This window comes from Oryctolagus cuniculus, chromosome 4 (genome assembly GCF_964237555.1).
Source record: "Oryctolagus cuniculus chromosome 4, mOryCun1.1, whole genome shotgun sequence".
Classification (NCBI taxonomy): domain Eukaryota; kingdom Metazoa; phylum Chordata; class Mammalia; order Lagomorpha; family Leporidae; genus Oryctolagus; species Oryctolagus cuniculus.
In genome coordinates this window covers 165098496-165117807 of record NC_091435.1, presented here as the reverse complement: position 1 = coordinate 165117807, position 19312 = coordinate 165098496, and the positions used below count along the sequence as shown (strand labels likewise).

General features: G+C 43.2%; 1 protein-coding gene and 1 non-coding gene across 12 annotated transcripts in view; both read right to left on the bottom strand.

The window, feature by feature from the left end:
* Positions 1 to 13332, bottom strand: part of LOC108177938 (uncharacterized) — an 89925-nt gene extending 76593 nt beyond the window's left edge. Inside the window, exon 1 of the transcript XR_011388230.1 lies at positions 13204 to 13332. This is a non-coding gene — a transcript (uncharacterized protein). The remainder of the gene's footprint in view (positions 1 to 13203) is intronic.
* Positions 1 to 19312, bottom strand: part of RBMS3 (RNA binding motif single stranded interacting protein 3) — a 1614135-nt gene that overhangs the window by 1497350 nt on the left and 97473 nt on the right. The window lies entirely within an intron of this gene.

Below are 19312 nucleotides of genomic sequence, written 5' to 3'. Positions count from 1 at the left end.
TGGCCTTTGGAAAGGAGATCAGAAATTGCCTTAGAACGGGTTTGTTCTTCCAAATGACACTGGTAAGATGGGGGTGTTTTTTATAAATCTGTTTCTCTTCTGATCTTCTCACTTTGCAGCTGAAATCTTTCAACCTCCTTAGGATGAAAGAAGTACAGTAGAATATTGATTTTTTTTCATTCTCCCCATAAATTCATGACAAATGGTGAACAAAAGCTTATCTGGAAGTTTAGATGTCCAATTAAAATTTTGCTCTCAAGTGAAAATTCCTCTTAAAAATTTAAAAGGACTGCAACTTCTGTGCAATCCTCATACATCTTCATCTCACTGGTGACAAATCCCAGAAGCAGCCTCAAACAACTAACCAGGAAATTAACTTTCAGAGAGGGGATGTGGAATGTGTGCATGTATTAAAATAGGAAAGCAACATTCAAAATTTTCCTTCCTTAGGGTCAAATGGAAATCAAGCTATGACATTTAGCTGACAGCATAAAGCAATTCTGTAACTTTCGTGCAGCTCTAACCCAGGCCTCGGGTTGGTGTGGCCTTGGTGAAGTGGGACACGGAGAGCTAGGAAGGGAAAGGCACGTCTTCTCCGGCACAGTGTGAATTTAAGTGAGGGGGTGCCTGGTTGGCTATCAGGGAATCATTTCAGAACAGTGATAAACTGGTTAGGAGACCAATGCCTGGTTTGTATGACAAGAAGTCAGAAAAACGTCAGGAGAAGAAGAAACTGGAGACAGCTGTGCATGTGTCCATTTCATAAAATTTCAGTATTTAAATGTGTTCTTTGCTCACATTTTGCTTTTATCTTCAGATTTTCCATTTTTAAATCCATTAATCAATTAGCATCCCTTCTACAACGTTACCTGATGAACTTCAAATATTCCCTCTTGATGCCCTTCCACAACCCCCATTTGAAACTGTTACTGGAGAGGTAAAAGGACACTGGTAATAAAACACCGCTTTTTCTGTAAAATTAGTAATGAGATCTTGGCACATGAATATGATTCTGCACCTCAAAACCAGAAGATAAATGCCCAGCTGCACATTCATACATACACACACATGCATACAAGTGGGCATGTGCACATGTGTGCACAAGCATACATAAGGATATATACATATATGAGTGTGCATTCATATACAATACATATAACAAAAAGAAAAAGCAAAATTGATCGCTCCTTTAAAAAAAAAAAAGTCCTGAAAGCACCTGTCACTCCTTTCACTTCTCAGGGTTCACCCTAAACTCTACAACATTTTCCTGCTGAGTCATAACAACAATAATATCTGCCTGGGAATCTAACCTCAACTTGATCATTGTTCCTCCACAAAGCCATCCGCCAGCTCTGAACGATGGATTTAGGTTCAAACACTCCTAAAATCCCACATTCCTAACTTCCTAATATGGGTTTGGCTCCAGATTTAGCTCCAAAGCACTGCAACCTTCCATGTTCTGGCCTTTATCACTGCACTCACCTTGCCTCTCCAGGGCACTCTGTATTTGCTTTGATTTAAAATTCTCAAATTACCTTTGGGAAACAAACATGAAAACACTTATGGATAGCATAAAAAAAACCAACTGCTTGGGAAGCAGTCCGAGAAGAGACACTGGGCTCCATGCCCTAATGAACAGAAATCACTAAGAGCTCTTTTAGAGTAGGGAGGAAACCTGAGGGCTGTTTGCCCATACAAAAAAGCATGACTGGAGAACTCTATATTGCTGGCTTTTAGAAAATAAAGTAGGTTTGTTCCCAATTTGGGGGGAAAGAGTGGCCTTAGTATAGCAAAGCTTCAATTCTCTGTTGAGTGAAGGGTGGTCCTTTGAAGATTTAGTCTTCTCTTCCCTTTTGCAACTGTATACTACTGAACTTTTTCACTTGCAAATATCAAAAATCTCACACAAACTAGTGTACGCAAAGAAAGGAATGCACTGGTTTATATAACCATGTAACCAAAAAGGCAGTGAAATATCTAGGCCTTCAATCCACACTACTGTATGAATTCAACCTCAACTTCAGTCTCCATCAATCTCACTTCCTCCTTCGCTCTCCTTCTCTCTCTCCTCAGTTCGGCTTTGCTCTGTGGGGGATTCATTCTCAAGGGTTCTCTCCATGGGACAGCAAAGGTAGTTGGGCTTGTAGTCTACATCTCCAGCCCAATACCACAGCAAAACTCCTTTAGATCCTTTCCATGTGCTGACCTGGGTCACACGACCATCCCAAAGTGAGCTCGGTGACCAGGAGCCTGCTCTGCTCCCACTGGTCAGCTCCAGTTCACATGCCCTTCTGTGAAACCAAGGGCTAGGGTCAGCTGTAAGGAGCCATCAAGAGTCGATTTTATCCTATTGCAGGTTAAGGAGCCAACTAGCCACAGCTTCACACACGTGCCTGCTCCATTCAGCAGGCAGCATGCACTTCATGTTCACATTGGTTCCCCTTGCTCCCTGGGTTACTTGAGTAAAATGTAGGGTGGCCCAAGTACGTACTGCACACACAGAAGTGAAGAGTGAGTTTGGAAAGTCTCAATGTCACAAGAGGTTGTCTAGCAAGTGAAGGGAGTAGCACAACTGTCCCTATCCTTAACATACTCACTATCTCAACGCTGACCTCTTCTGAGAGCTCTTGAAAGAACTCACAGGCAAAACTCCAGACTTCAGGACTTGAAGTTCACTTACCACCTCTGTAACTAACACTCTAGAGTTAGACTTAAAGTGAGATTTTTTTCAGGAACTTCCAAGTCTGGATCAAAGAAAGCCAATACCCTATCTACCCCTAGACCTACACAGATTGGAGCCTACCTTTTGCCATTGCATAGGAGGCCCACTGGTCCCTATCACAAACCAATCAAAGAAAGGCCACACACACCGTGGACCAGCTGGAGGCCCATATGAGCTGATCATGAACTGCTCATCCCCAACTTTGGACTAAAGCATTCACTGCCTTTCCTCTCTGTCGAATCCTGGGAACTGCATGACAGCTGCCTGGCTCCTTGCTTTGTGCAAAGCAAGACGTGCCTACGTTTTTTTTTTCCAGCACCCTAGGTGTCAGTGACTGGCTTTCTATGAGTCAGGCAAGGAGACCCAGGTCCAGGGGTTCTATTAAAACTCCTCCAGTGTAGTTTGGGGTTGTTCTATAGCAATTCCAGGACTTCTACAGGTCCCCTCCCCATTGCAGGCAGTCAGGCTTCCATCCTCTGAGAGCTACACTCAAGCCCGTGGGCTTGGACTGAGAGTTACCAGCTTCCCGGGGTCTCCAGCCAGCAGATAACCTGTCATTACTTCTCTGCTATCATAATCACGTGTGCTAATTACCCTAATAAAGACCCATCTGTATGTCTATGTACTTATCCTATTGATTCTGTCTCTCCATTAATCCTAATACAGATTTCATATTGACTCTGCATGAAATCTCTGACACCCAAACTCAGTTTTATCTATTATGAGTACCTGACAGTTTCTGCATCAGAGTAAATTGTTTCAATGCCAATTTCAGACACTTTCTTCAATGCTGTGCTTCCCTGAAACCACTTCTTTGAAGAAAAAAAAAAAAAAATAGAACAAAACCATCAAAATTCTGCAGATAAAAATATCACTTTAGAACCACTTCATTGAGTGGAGTATGGGTGGTGAAATCCATGAATTCCTGTCTCAAATGCCCCATTAGGGTGTCCCATTTTGTATGAGCATGATTGCTTGCTTAACCCCTCAAGCTTAAAAGGAGACGCAGGGGTCAACACATAGGCAGAGAGGTGAGTGTTGTGCTGGAGTAGATCAGTGAATATAGGCTTGGGTTCAGCATTTGCTGAGTCACGTGACCACCATGACCCTACCAGTCCATGAGCTCTGAGAAATGCTTTAATTCTCCCTGGGCATAGCTTTCACAAATGCAACCTAGGAACAGAAAATTGGCCAGACAAGACACAAACCGGAAAAAGTCCAGGAAGGGACAACATTTCCCCCAGAGAAATAGGCTACGCCAAAACACAGCTCCAAATAAGGCAGGTAAAATCCCACAAAACTATCCACGAAAGAACGCTGTTATTTGGAGCCAAAAGTACCTTTCTCAAAATGCTGGCCTTATTGTGCATAAAGAACACTTTTATTAGCTTGAAAATCAGATTGTCAGAATAATGTGTTTGAAGGGCAATACATGTGATGAACTGACCCAACCAACCAAAGTGGTGTGTGTTGGGGAGTTCAGCAACTTAGACAAATGTTTCAAAGCCAGAGATCGGCCATGCTCACTGACAGATAAAGCGGTACACGTGGCCATAGACAAAGGCTGGGTGATAGGTACTTTCTGTTCCTCTCCGAAGATTTCCTGGAACTTCAAAGGATTCCAGAAACGTTACCATCTGTTACACAATAATAAGTACATACTTGGTCTCTGGCCCTAGTTCCTAACACAGACCAATAAAAGTCTTTGTAAGTTTAGGATAAGAAGAGCATCTTTGTAAAAATATTTGTTCTTTATCTTTGATTTCCTAAAATAAGATCTCATAAGACCCTTAAGATCTCCAGAGTGCCAAGTATCTTTTTGTATGCTTATGCAATGATGGTTGGCTGGGGTCCCCAGATAATTTTCAGGATGGTCACCAAAAACACAAAGGCAAGATTAGAGAATTAGACCTCCAGGGAGGGGGAAAGGGCTAGAGACTGAGTGAAGCGTGCCTGCTTCTGGGACACTTGCAGATCTCACCCGAGGTGCCTCTCCTTTGAGTGCTCATTTGTAACCATTATCACATCTGCTACATAAACTGGTTGGTAGAAATGAAATCCTTCCCCCATTTCTAAGAGCTTTTATATCAAATAATTGAAACAGAGGAGGGGGTCTACTACCAAGTCAGACCAAAGTGTGGGTTACCGAGGGATCCACTGCTTGTAATTGGCATTTGAAGTGGGGAGTAGTGTTGTGTGGTGTGTGTTAGCTCTGGGTAGTGTCAGAATTGAATTAAAGCTATATCCACACAGACTTAGAGAATGGAAGTGTATGAAATACATGCAGTTGATATCGTAAGTTTTGAGAAGAGAAAAATAATTTTTCCTTACCATACATCCATCCTCCCTTTCATCCAATCATTCATGGAACAAATGTTTATTGAGTATTTAACATATGCCAAGCAATTTCTGTTCAGTAGTGATACAAACATATAAGGCCCCTTCCTTTATGAAGTTTATCACCACAAAGGAAACATGGTTGTTCATGAAGTCTAAACTCAGACGAATAACATAAAGTGATGTGCTAAAGATTATAAAGGGGGAGAAGGAATAAGAAGAAACACAAGCTTTGCTTCTCTGAAGAAATGACAGTGTTCTAAGAAGGGAAGGACGTGCAGGTAATATGGGTGAAATAACAGCACAGAGAGAAGAGGCCACGTGAGCAACAGCAGGTAGACAAAAGCAGGAGGAGTGGTGGAGTCCTGACTGCAGGCAGATGAGACAGTAGGATGGTGGGGGAGACACAGCTGGGCCAGACCCTGTGTCCTCATAACCCAGAATGCACAAAGCCTCGCAGCCTGGGACGAGGACACTGGAAGGGAGTGAGAAGAGAATGATGCCATCCAACTTATATCCAACTATGTTTAATAGATCACTTCAACTTCTGGATAACTAACAAGTTTGGGGGCCAAGGAGGAGTTAAGGAGTCCAGTTAGGGCATAAATCCTCCATGTATGGTCTGAGGACCAATGGCACCAATACCACCCAGGAACCAGTTGAAAAAGCAGATTGGGGGGGGGGGGGGGCTCACCCAGACCTACTGAATCAGAAACACTGAGTGTGGATCCAAGCAATCTGTGTTGTAATAAACCACCCAGGTGGCTGATGCACATTAACAGCTGGAAAACCAGAAAACCACCCGTTTAAGTTATGACCATGTAATCCTGACGAGAAGCCTTGGTGGCTTACAATAGGATGGTGACAGTATTGAGATGAAAACTACTACCCTATGAACAATTCCTAAATATCAGTAAGTGTTCCCTACAAGCTTAGCAGAGTAGAGTAGATACAGCACATTCAGGAACCATGGGAGGACAGGAACTGAGCAAGAGAGCAGGTCATATGGTGCAATAAGGACAGTTGTTAACCACTAAACTCAACCTGCTCGCTCTCAGCCTTCTCACTCCCGAAGACTTCAGCACTAGAGGGTCCCCAAAGGGTGGCTGCATCAGAGAGCTAAGATTTGAAACTTAATTATATTCAATTCCATTTACCAATTCTTTACTGAGGACCTGCTGGGTACAGAGTGAGTCACAGAGGCCTGGAAGAACTTAAGGAAGTCTTTGTAAATCACTCCCACAGGGCAGACCTGGAGAATCATAAGGAGGAGGTGTAGGGAGTCTGTGAGGCAGCTGCTGTCACTTAGAAGCTGGTGTAAAAAGCAGAGTGAGCAAGAAGAGAAGGAAATTGCTCAGGGGATCCCTAAGCTGACCACCACACATTCTGCTGCTACGAATGTTCTTTTCTGGCTGCTCAAGCCCACCCCACCCACCCCCGCCACTAAACACACACGTATGTGTGCATGCCTGCACACTCCCACATCCGCACATACCTCATCCTAGTGGAAACAGAACAACATGTCCAACAGTTCTCTGCAACTACAATCGGAAACACATTGACCAATCCCTTAGCCAAGGAATAAGAACTACTAGTTCCATGGACATAGTTTCTTCTGCAACCTCTAATTTTAAAAGGAGACTGGAATTGCTTAAGAGACAAAACAGCTGTTTTGGATTAGGACCTAAAATGCATCCATCTAGAATATTAGGTCTGTGCAAAGGATACCAATGACCACCAGATACTGGTGACTATCTAGTCTGTCAGGTGTCCTGGGAGCTCAGGGGACCCACTTAATGTCACACTATCCACAGCAGACCTAGAACTTGAGTCTGCCAACCTCTCCCAAACTTTTTCTCTTGGGTATGGACAAGGTTCACTACCCTGGGAAAGTATTCATATATGTAAAAAACATTTGAGTGAACCCCATCTCATGACAGTGAAAGAGCATGCTATAGATTGCTTCAGCTTAATCAAGAGTCAGTCTGTTCAAAGCTCTCCACCCTGAACTTTCTGGTTAAGACTTCACTCTGCATCCTTAGCCTTTGTTCTCCCCTCCACATCAGACGTGCTTCATGCCAAGAAGCTCATCAATAGAGGGATTAGAGATATTTCTGATTACAGAAGAGTAACCCGGAGTGGTTTCTTGTTGGCAACATCAATTAAGCAACCCAAATTGCCACAGTGAAGTAACATCTCACTTCAAACAGAATAAGATTGGGAAAGAGCAAACAAAACATGACAAACATCAAGAAAGAAGGGGCAGCTCCAATAATATCTTCACACACATAGACACAAACCTGTAACCTTAACAAATCTATCAGCAGTGTTCATTCCTTCTTGGTTTATTTTAATTGTTTAAAGGAAAGAACAGCTGAACAGAGGAGAGGTTTTGATGGGGACAAATGATTTCCAGGATTTGGGTCCCCCATGTTTATTTGTTCTGGTTCTTTTCTCTCATTTGTTCTTCCAGGATCAATAGCTGCCTTCAGTTACTCCCCCGCAGCCCAGCAGTCTGAAAGAGAATGAGTTCCTGCAGAAACACTGGCACTCAGCTACATGGTTTGGGCTGGAGCAGCCACATCAGATTCAAACTCAGGGAAACCTTCTTGGGAAGGACTGGTGCCAGTGCATGTGCACAGTTTAAGATCAAATATTGGCTTGGGGAAAACTATAATTATTTTTTAATTAAGAAGCTTAGATATGAATAAAATAACAGAAAATATTTATGCTTTCTACTTAGACCTAGGATAATCTATGACAGAAAATTGCATTTCCATGAAGGCACAGAGCTCCTAATGGCTCCACTGTGTCATCCTAGGCATTTCTGGAGATTCAGACGGGGTGTGCTGTGGCTAAGGGTGGGCGCACGGAACTTTCTTTAGGGAGAATCTGTTTAACAGATATGGTTTTGGTGTCTGTTTTGCCGGAAGCAGCAGAGAAACACTCAGTGAGAGAAAAATTGAAGAAACAGAGACAGAGCTAGAAAAAGACATGGAAACAAAGGTACATTGAAAAGAAAAAAAAGGAAGAAAGATAGAGATGTTCAGGCAGGGGCACAGCATACCAGGGTAACGGCTGCCTCAGTGATCCTGTGTGCCCACACCCACACTTACCTGTCACCTTCTCTAATTCCTCTTCTTGGAATTACTGAAATTGATCTGTGTCCCAAACCCCGCTCCAAACAAATGCATGCTGAAGAGAACAATTCCTTGTTCTGATTATGTTGGGGACATTGGATTTAACTTTCCTTCATTCAACATGACTAATCTATGTTATAAATGATCATAACTCACAAATATTAAACTCACAAAGTAAGAAAATACAGGAATATCAATTCCTTGCAGAAATCCATCACTGTCTCTCCACTGCTCTGAGGGTACAGGTCCTTTTACTGAACATGCTGCACACTTAGCCCTGCAGTACCACTCCCGCCAATGCTCAGCCCAATGCAAGCCCAGGGTTCCAGCTACAGCTCTGGACATTCCTCAGTTATTCAACCCACTAGGGTCCTGTCTTTTCTCCATAATCTCCTGCCCCTCATCTAGAGCCCAGACTACGTGTTCCCAAGGCTCAGGCACCAATCCAACCCCTGGTTCCCAGCATTTATAGAAAACTCTTCACTAAACTTCCCCTGCAACTCTAGGTTAGCAATTTTCTTCTTACAGATCCTTCTAGGATACCGATCACAGCATCTCTAGACATACTGAAATTGTCTCCTACCCCCTCTCTCTGCCACGAGGACTACCACACTGTGTGCCCAACCTCAACATGGAGGACAATGAGTAAAGAGCACAAATTCTTTGTTTTCTTTGAGTGCATCAAGAAGGAATTTTAACTGAGAGATCAGTTAAAAAACGGTCTACTTGTACCATTCATAAGAACTTCCAGGCCAAGAAACACCCAGATGGCCTAACTACTACTGTAGCTCACTACCCATTGTTGGTATTTTAAGAGTCAGAACAGTACTGGATTGGTGTGTTTGGGGTGGCATTGACGGATATTTTCCCTCAATTTTTATCCAACCTATTCCTGGTATGAGGTTGAGTTCTCCAGAAACAGACTGAGTTTTATTTTGGGAATGAACTTGCAACTCGGGAGGGAAGCAAAGGAAGCAGGGTTAGGCAGGAGGAGGAGCTGAACTGTGATGCACTCTCAAAAGAGATCTGTGGGTCCCACACAAAGTTCTGAGACTTGGGAGACTTTACAGTCATCCTGAATGGAAGCAAGGGCCTGGGCATTTGTACTCTAGAGAAAAAGTCGTGAGATGCTGTCCAGCCTCCCGGGAGGGATCACGACCTTGGGCAGAGTGACTCCCAGAGGCAGAGAGCAGCTAGGCAGAATGTGAACTGGGAACCGTCCACAGCCCGAAGTCACAGCTGAGTCCTGAAGAAGGCACCACCGTATCCACCACACAATTCCTGACAGGCAAGAAGAGACCCTTTTATTCCTTCCGATTGTTCAGAACTTTTGGGCCCAAGGTGCTTATCCTTTATAGTTTTCCTTCAACAAGCTGGTGATACAGTAAGATAGATTTCTCCCTAATGTTCTTGCAGGAAAATAACTAAAGAGCTAGCAAGCATTTTTCAAATAAAAACACCTCCACCGAGAGACCGCTGGTAGGACAGGTGTGCAGCTTTGGCAAGGCCGGGGAAGAGGTTGCAAAAAGAAAGTTTAGAGAAACTTCATCAACAACAATAGACAGCAGCTATACTTTATCAATTCCACGAGCTTCCCATGAGAAAGGAGCTGAATCAGAATGAACCTGGATAATCACAAAGTTCCACGCTTTCAAAGAGAATTATCCTGAGGGCCTGTGATGGCAGAGACAGAAACCCCATGCATATTTGTTGAACTGAAGTAAATGAAGTCTTATGCAAAACTCTTGGAATCATTCTTTTTCTCTGAAAATGTGAAGGTTTTGGTTCCAGCATAAAGCAGGTCAGTCTTTTAAAATCAATAAAGGTGTCCTGGGGCTTTGGAATTAAGGCCGGAGATCAAGGAAATGGCAGAAAAAGAAGAGGGGCCTTAGAGGGAGCCGTGGGTGAGATAAAGGAGATATAGGAAGGTACTCTGGAACCTCACTACATTCTGGCCACGCCACGGCCAAGGAAGAAAGCAGGGAGGTGTCTAACAGGGATTGTCAGATACAGGTCCCAGGAAAGCGAAAATCAATAGTTCTGAGTCATAAAACCAGAAAAGCATTGAACATTTGGATGCTAAAGCAGACCCACAAAATAAAATTATCTTGTGATATGCCAGTACCTGCAGAAATAAACAGAAACCACAAAAGCAACTTGCTACAACTGTAGGGAATGGAGATCCTGGAATTTTTTTCCAGACCCACAAAAATGTGTAAACTCCCACGGTTACTGTATTCACGGATGGTGCTATTCTCAGCTGCTTCAGGGAATCCACAAGTCGAAAGGCTTTCATGGAGTCGTATGAGACTTCTGTTTCCCACCTTTATTTTTAAGACAATGCCCTGGTCTGTGAAGTCTACTATCAAGATTTTAATGTCTAGTTTCTGTATTTAGGTAGAAGCTAGTATGTCTACCTCATTTTACTAATGGGCATACATGCTAATTACCTGCAGCTTACCAATCTCCCTCCTAAGCACATTTGTCCACAAGCTCATGGAACTTGACAATGAACGTGAACTACTAGGGCAAGGGTGGCAATCATTTACCAAGCTAAAGATCTTGCCACCAGTAACCACACTCTCTGTTTTGTTTTGAATGTTTATTTCTTTACATGCATCTACCTGAAAAGCAGAGGGACAGGAAAGGAAGAGAAAGAGGGAGAGAGAGAGGGAGAGAGATCTTCTTTCAGCTCGTTCACTCCTTAAGCGCCAGCAACAATCAGGGTTGGGTCAGGCCAAACCCAGGAGCCTCAAACTCAATCCAGGTTTCCCACATAGGTGGCTGGGACCCAAATACTTGAGTCATTTACTGCCTCCCAGGATGCACTGGCAGGAACCTGGACCAGAGGTCAAGGAGCTGGAACTTGAACCAGCATTGCAATATGGGATGTAGGCATCCCAAGTGGCAGTTTAACACACTGTATCACAATGCCTGGCCCTAACACAAGCTTTCTTATCCCTTGCATAACATAGGAATGAAATTTTATAAAGCTCTATCTCATCTTGCAAAGATTTCTCAGAGATTCAAATGAGATTTGGCAGTAAAAGTAGCTAATAAAGTTTAAGCTACAACACAGCTATCACAACATGTGCAAAGTATAGAATTCTGTTGTGGAAAGACTACAGAAAATATTCTGTAAAATAGGTGAGAAAATGGTTTAGATATAAGTTCATTTACATTTGACCATTTCTCCCCCTAGTAATAAAAGCTACCACATCGAGAAATATAATAATACAGGAATTTGTTCGTGTTTACTGTAAAAATGCTTCTATTATCCAGATAGCATCATAAAACCATTACATCTGGTGTGATGAAAAAAAGTCAATATTTACCAAGAACATTTAATACGGGCTGGCATTCATTGTTCTAAGGGTTTCGTAAGTATTAACTCATTTAATTCCCATTATAAACCTATGAGGAAGGTGCTATTATTAAACCCACTTTACAGATGAGAAATCTGAGTCTCCAAGAAGTTAAAGAATTTGTCTAATGTCGCTCCCCCATTCGCGGAGGAACGACACCGGACCCTGCGCTGTTCTTTTTGCCTGGCCCTTCCCGGGTTAGCTGCCGTTCGTTCCCTCACTCGCAGAGGAACGACGCCATCCCAGGTTAGCTGCCGGCCCCCCTGCCTCCGTGGAGGGGCGGCACCCTCCGCCGCTTTCCCCACTTCCGTGGAGGAGCAGCACACCGCCGGCCGGCTCTCTCGGGGGCTGCTCAGGTGTTCCTTCAGATGTTCCTGGTGCATGTTGTCTCTCTCCTCCTTTATAGTCCTCTTCCACCAATCCCAACTCTGCTACCCACATGCCGAGTACGCTGCTCTCCTCCAATCAGGAGCAGGATCAGCTCCTGCAGCTTATCAGTCAAACTGATGAGGCAGCTGCGTAGAGGTTGTTTGGTCTCTTTCTCTCAGCGCCACATTGTGGGAGAGCAGATGCATAGAATAAGTCATAATTCCAGTAACTTAGTCTAGTCTCAGTTGCTCCCCACAGTCTAACATCACAAATAAAGAAGCTGGCAATACCAAGAACTGCACTTAAGCAGTCTGGCTCCTAACTCTACGCATGACACCCAAGAATGAGGATGGATATCAATTCTAACCTTAAAAACCTGTAACTGTAGGAAGGATATAATATTTTTAATGTTAACATTTCTAATGTTTTTATCTACCCTCTTACAAATGCATAAAACCATGTGATTAAAAACAAACCCACAGGGCCGGCACCATGGCTCACTTGGCTAATCTTCTGCCTGTGGTGCCAGCACCCCAGGGTTCTAGTCCTGGTTGGGGTGCCGGGTACTAGTCCTGGTTGCTCCTCTTCCAGTCCAGCTCTCTGCTGTGGCCCGGAAGGGCAGCGGAGGATGGCCCAAGTGCTTGGGTCCCTGCCCCTGAATGGGAGACTGGGAGAAAGCACCCAGCTCCTGGCTTCGGATCAGTGCAGCACCAGCCATGGCAGCCATTAGGGAAGTGAACCAACGGAAGGAAGACCTTTCTCTCTCTCACTGTTTATAATTCTACCTATCAAATTAAAAAAAAAAAAAAAAAAACACGGGAACAGCTATTTAGCCCATTGATTAAAATGTCCTTGTTCCCCATCTTGTTCCCCATAGGAATGTCTAGATTCCATTGCCAACTCCAATTCCTGATTCTAGCTACCTGCTAATGCAGACCCTGGGAGGCAGCAGTGATGGCTCAAGTACTTGTGTCCCTGCTACCCATGGTGGAGACCTGGGTGGATGGACTTCTTGGCTCCTGTCTTAAGCCTGGCCCTGCCCTGGCTTATTGCAGGTATTTGGGGAGTGAACCAATAGATGAGAGTGTGTTCCCTCTTCCTCCTTCCCTCTCTCTTTCTCAAATTTATAATGCACAACAAAACCAAAAATCTAGCCCAGAAACAAACAGTCTAAGACCCAACAACTTCTTTATTACTCATAAAGGAACAGACTGGTCCTTGCTGCTTCAGCTGCCTGCCTGCGGTAACCCCATTCCCAATCTTTCCTTACCAGACATTCGATTTGAACCAGGCTAGACGGCAGCCTAGTCATATCGTAGTCTCCCATCAGAACTGCTGTGGCAATCCGCGCTTTTCTCGAAAGAAATGGTCTTTTTGTTTGAGTCCTCCTGTCCTCCATCTTTTGAAAGAAAGAAGACAGAAGACACAAATAAGCTACATTGTTTGGGCAGAGCCATGTGCTCCAGTAGGTCAGAGCATATCACCAGAACATGAGCACATGGAGCAAATTAAATGCCCATTGAGCTTACTGAAAGAAGGAAAAATAGTTATTTTGAACCTTTGGGCTTCTGCTGAAACTTCAGTCAGTGCCGAAACATGAGTACCTTCCCTGTGCCAGACTACGTTCGACACCCAGGACAGAGGACCCAGGTCTTGCCTCAGGAGTAAGAGCAAAGCAGGACAGAGCAGTTCCTTAGAAGCCACCTGTGGCAAGTGTTCAAGGGAGACAAGAAAAGAGGATAATGGGAAGACAGAGGAAGAAGAAGAGAATGTAATGTGTGTGTGTGTGTGTGTGGCAGGGGGTAGTTGTATACTTGAGAGTTAGTTTTGAGTAAGATGGATGGGACTACGGATCCCACTGTAGGGTGGATGAAAGGAATGGTTTCAAAGTTTCTAGTTCTCCTGGGACAGCTCAGGCCAGTATGAAGACAAACTAGTTCTAAGAGGCTAAACCCAAATTCCTTTGTTCAGAAGCCCAAAATGAAAAGTTTCAAACTACTGTTAGTGCCATCTGTTGGCCACAGTAGGAGTTGACACACATTGAGCTCACATTGGGCTGGCTTGAACTTCACGTATCGGAACTTTGGGAGTTACAAAGCCAAGGATCATCTTTATTTTCTAGAGAAGGAGAAAAGGATAGTGGTTAAAAGTATGCAGGCTCTGGGGTTATACTGCCTTGGGGGATATATCACTACAGTACATGACATTGGCTATTTATCTAAGATTCAGACTTTATTCAAATACAAAATGAAAAAAAATAGTCACTATCTCACAGAACTGTTTGAGGGTTGGAATACATGCTGCATGAACAAGAACTCTCATATACTAGTAATGGAGAAATAAAGTGACTTTTTAAAATTATTAATATGTTGAATGCATGTAGACCTATAACCTAGCATCTTCAGTTTAAGCAATATACCCAAAAAATGTGTGCATGGTGCAATGAATGATGTATTTGATAATTTCATAATAGCTTTATTTGTACTAATAAATAAACTAAAAATATTCCAAGTTTCTAGCAACAGAAAAATGGATACAGAGATTGTAGCAAGTTCATATGAAGGGAACACCATACAGAAAGAAGCATGAGTAATCAACAGTTACACACAGAAGGCAGACAAATCTCCAAACATCAAATTGAGGAAAGAAGCCAATATATACTGCATGACTATGTTTAAATAATATACAGAAACAGGTTAAACTAAAAATGTTGTTAGAAGTTTGGGTGACAACTGTCATTGCACACAGGGTTAATGACCGGACGAGAGCACTGACAGCTCCTAGAATGTTGGTGATGGTCTTTCGTGATTCGAAGCTGCTTACCTGAATGTACTGAGCTTGTACATTTTCGGTAAAAAATTTCTCCTGAGTTATTACTTGTTAAACTTCTATCATGCTTTTAAAGCTCTCAGCACAGAATGGGACTGATAACAAGTGTTTGGCATGCATTAGGTATTAGAACACAAATGTTGGGCCGGCGCTGTGGCTCAATAGGCTAATCCTCCACCTTGCGGCGCCGGCACACCGGGTTCTAGTCCCGGTCGGGGCGCCGGATTCTGTCCCGGTTGCCCCTCTTCCAGGCCAGCTCTCTGCTATGGCCAAGGAGTGCAGTGGAGGATGGCCCAGGTGCTTGGGCCCTGCACCCCATGGGAAACCAGGAAAAGCACCTGGATCCTGGCTCCTGCCATCGGATCAGCGGGGTGCGCCGGCTGCAGCGGCGGCCATTGGAGGGTGAACCAACGGCAAAAGGAAGACCTTTCTCTCTCTGTCTCTCTCTCACTGTCCACTCTGCCTGTCAAAAAAAAAAAAAAAAAAAAAAAAAAGAACACAAATGTAAATGAAGAGGGGAAGAATGAATAGTCAAATGGAGGAGTAATTTGAAAGGACAGTTTGAGGAGTGGTGTAAGTTCTGCTTCATTCACAGGGACACTTCATTCATCAGCTGGACAGTCACTGAAGCCATACCAAGGCATAAGATTATCAGGAAGAACTTTTAACTTCAGACCAGGGAAATTATGTACAAGATAGCAAAGAAGAAATAATTTGGAAGACAAATTAATTAGGAGACGAGACGAGAAGCAAAATAGGATTATGGTTCAAAATGAAGGAAAAAGGAGGTTCCCATGAAGTGTGTTCTCAGGAGTTTTAATGCTGCTTAAGATTTGTGTGTGTGTGTGTGTGTGTGTGTTTATTTGAACCTAGCTAGGACACTTTTAGAAGAGTTGAAGTTAGAATGAAACTTGAAGGAATAAAGCCAGCAAGATGTGAACCACTAGGGAAAGGAGGAGAAGGGGAGAAATATACTACATCAACAGGACACAGATGATGGCACTGTCTTTAGTATATGTAAGTCTACTATTTTGTTAATAATTTGAAGGAACTGTGGAGAGGAAGGAACAGAAGATGTAAGAAAGCTGAAGCAAAAGAATGAGATCCTTGAGGCAGCCTGAGAAAAACAACCCAGTTCCCAGGTGAAGCAGACGGCTTTGGATAGGGAGTGCGGGCCCTTGTCCTCACAGGCAGGCGGAAGAGATGCAAGGCCGGGTGCAGGGTACCTGCTGCTGCTGATTTGCATGATGACGCAGTAGCTAACACTTACTGAGATATTCCTATGTCTGTTCCATTGAATGTCCCGCTCACAGCATAACTTCAGGAGCACTGTACTGGTGTTAGTTTCATTCTGCAGACGAAGAAATTGGGAGCAGGTAGTTTAAATGACCTGCCCAAATTGGTAAGTGGCAGAGCTTCGCTGCTCTTGCCAGTGTTCTCACCCAAATATTTCAATACTTACCTCTCCCTTGGTATCAGCAGGGTTAGGGACTCTTTCAAGACACAATATGGGTATAGAAAAGAAAGGGTATTCTGGTCTACCTCTATTATGCTGTGTAGTCTGTGTAAGTCACTTGTTGTCTCTAAGCAGTCTCTCTTCTGGGGAATAAGAGGCTAGGACCACATGAGTCGTTCCAGGTTGTTTCTCCTTCCACTATTCCTTGATCACTTTGAAAGACAATCTATCTAAAAAGGTTAGGAAAGAGTCTAACATTTAGCTGTAAAATCTTTCAGTTTCTAGAGTGAAGAATTTGGCTCATTCAATTCATGGATCAGTAAACTTTTCTTGTAAAGGGCAAGGTAATAAATACTTTAGGCCTTTCAGGCCATTCTGTGTCTGCCACAACTATTCCACCCTGTCATTGCAGTGTGGAAAGTAGTCATAGACATATGTAAATGAATAGATGTGGCTGTGCCCCAATTAAACTTTATTTACAAAATCAGGCGATGGCCAGATCTGACCAACAGGTTGCATTTTGTTAACTCCTACAAACTTGGAGTTGTGACCATTAATACTAACTCTCTCTCGTAACTCAGCATATGACCTCAGGAAAGTCGATTGAATCTACCTCCAATCAGTAAGCTAGAGATCACAGAAAATAAGGACATTTGCCTTACTATGACATGAGGTACCAAAGCTAACTGAAGTGATAGTAAAACACTGAAAATAGATTTAGGGGTATCATATGGAATGACTACGCCGGCTGTTCTTTCTTTCCAATGACTATTAAATCAGAAAGAAAATGGGATTAAATTGCATCAAGAGTGAAGGGGGAAAATATGGGGGATGCACTGGCTAGGACGTACTGCACTGGAGCATAAGTGGGGGATTTGGCTTCTCTGGGTGTCTTGAAAAATTAAATAGATATAATGTGTTAACAATCATCAGGAACTTCCGGGGAGGAAGTGGGCGTGAAATCTGCTTTCCTTTGTCTGTGAATTTTAAAAGAACCTCAACTGCAGTGTGCTGTTAGAGACACAAGGATGTATCCCAAGCATCCATTCAGCCCTTTCTGACATTGCCATGTGCATCTGAGATTCTGTGTGACTCTGGGAATGCTCTCTACCTCACTTCAGGGCGTGAGCAGGTGACCTATTCTAAGCCAACTAAGTGGACCAATCAGAATGAATCTTGGGTCCTTTCTAAATACAAAGGTACAAGGACATATTCACATACTCTGGACAGGGTCATGTGTGCACAAGAGACCTGGAACTGCCCCAGCACCTTGCTACCGTGAAAGCAACCAGAGTCAGAATGGTGCCAAAGTACCATGGAGGCCAAGGCCAAGAGAATCATGAGCAAAAAAGGCAGGGTCCTAATAACTCTGGATCAATACAGTCTGAAGCTGGCCCTTCCTTGGCCTTCTAACAGTGCAGGAGCTTATCTATCCCCTTTGTTGTCTTAAGCCAATTTGAATTGGTTTTATTGTTGCTTTCAAAAGAATGCATCCTAACTGATATATATTCTCCACTTGATTTGTATCTATAGCATGCCTTAGGCAAGGAGATAAAATGAGGGTTTAAAATGGCCCCAACACTTTCATACACTCCTAAAATGTTTCCCCAAACTTTACTCTAGATTGCTTTGAAAGCACAATACTAGTGCAGTGATCACTTTGTCATCACCACAGTTCTAATGTGTCAGCAATTCGTATCTCCTAGAACTTTAACAGAAAATGACAGGCTAGCTCAGAGGCCCCCTACCCTTTCAATCTGGCCAGATATAAATTATCATAATGAAGAGTCTTGTCCTCCTAGGATAATTCCCTCTTTCAAATCAGTTCTGTCTTCAGGTTTCTTAACTCCCACTTCAGATGGCATCAGAGAAAATTACAGAAACGATACTATGAATGCACTATTCCCAGTCCCCAGAGAACCCTATGCTAGGGCAAGAAACGAGACATTAGGAATCTGTATTGTAGGATGGCAGAAAGAGATTTCCAATTTATTCAGGAGTGAGGGGAAGAAGCTACTATTCAGTGGGATATATTTCATTCATTCTCTCTATTTTTAGTGTCCTCCAGAAACTGAAGTACCACAAGAAATTTTAGTGTTCAGCATACTGAATACTTTACATCAACATAAAAACAAGATCAGGACAACCTATTGGCCATGGTAGCAGCTCTCCCTGGGTAGCCAGCAGCAAAACAAAGATAATGAATTAACCAGCTTCTCTGATCCATTCATCTTCTCAAGATATGCTGGATCCGTAGCCTGGAAAGATGCATGGTGGTGAACATCTATCTTTCAAATGTCATTGAAAGAAGGCTACTATTTCAACCACAAAGTCGTCTCTTTTCCTTCACCACTGCTATGTAAAACTGTTCTAAATGGCATGCCCTCCTGCAAATTCAAATATAGATAGAATAGGCCCACTACAAAAATATGCAATTCTCTACGTGCCCAGAATACAAGAGAAATCAAGTAGGCCAAATGGAAAGCAAACAGAAAAGCAAATGGAAAGCAGACACAGGGACCTTAAAGGCACTGCATGGATCTTGCTTCTAGTTGAAGCGATGTTTCTTGCTTGTGAGAGAAACTCGAAACACTGGTAGGAGAAGGCAAACAGTCTCACAGGATAAAAAGGTGTCTTGGGATTAATCCTAGTGGGTCTCAGACTCTAGCTGCAGTTTCTGCTTCTGTCCTGATCTAGCCATCCCTCTCCCCACCATGCTGGCTTCCCCTTCATCTCTTCTAAGGGCGAACACATCTACAAACGGCACTATGCTCTGGTGTCCATGGGCTTGAAATCCCACCAGCATTACTCTTGTACTGCTTTCTCCTTCCTATGGGAACATGGAAGGGCAATGCTATAACATTAGTCTAAGCAAAGAAGAAGAAACACTAAACTGCATGCTTGCTTAGAAAAATAAGAAATAATAATAGTCACAAATTCCCAGTTGGAAAATCCTTTGTAGAGTAATCTTATGTGCTTTATCTTTCTTTTTTCCTTAAAAGATTAAAGAGGAACTTTTACCTTTATACTCTCCCAAAAATTCACAATAGGACTTAATAGGTGTCACTTCTCGGCCTTTTGGCTAAGATCAAGT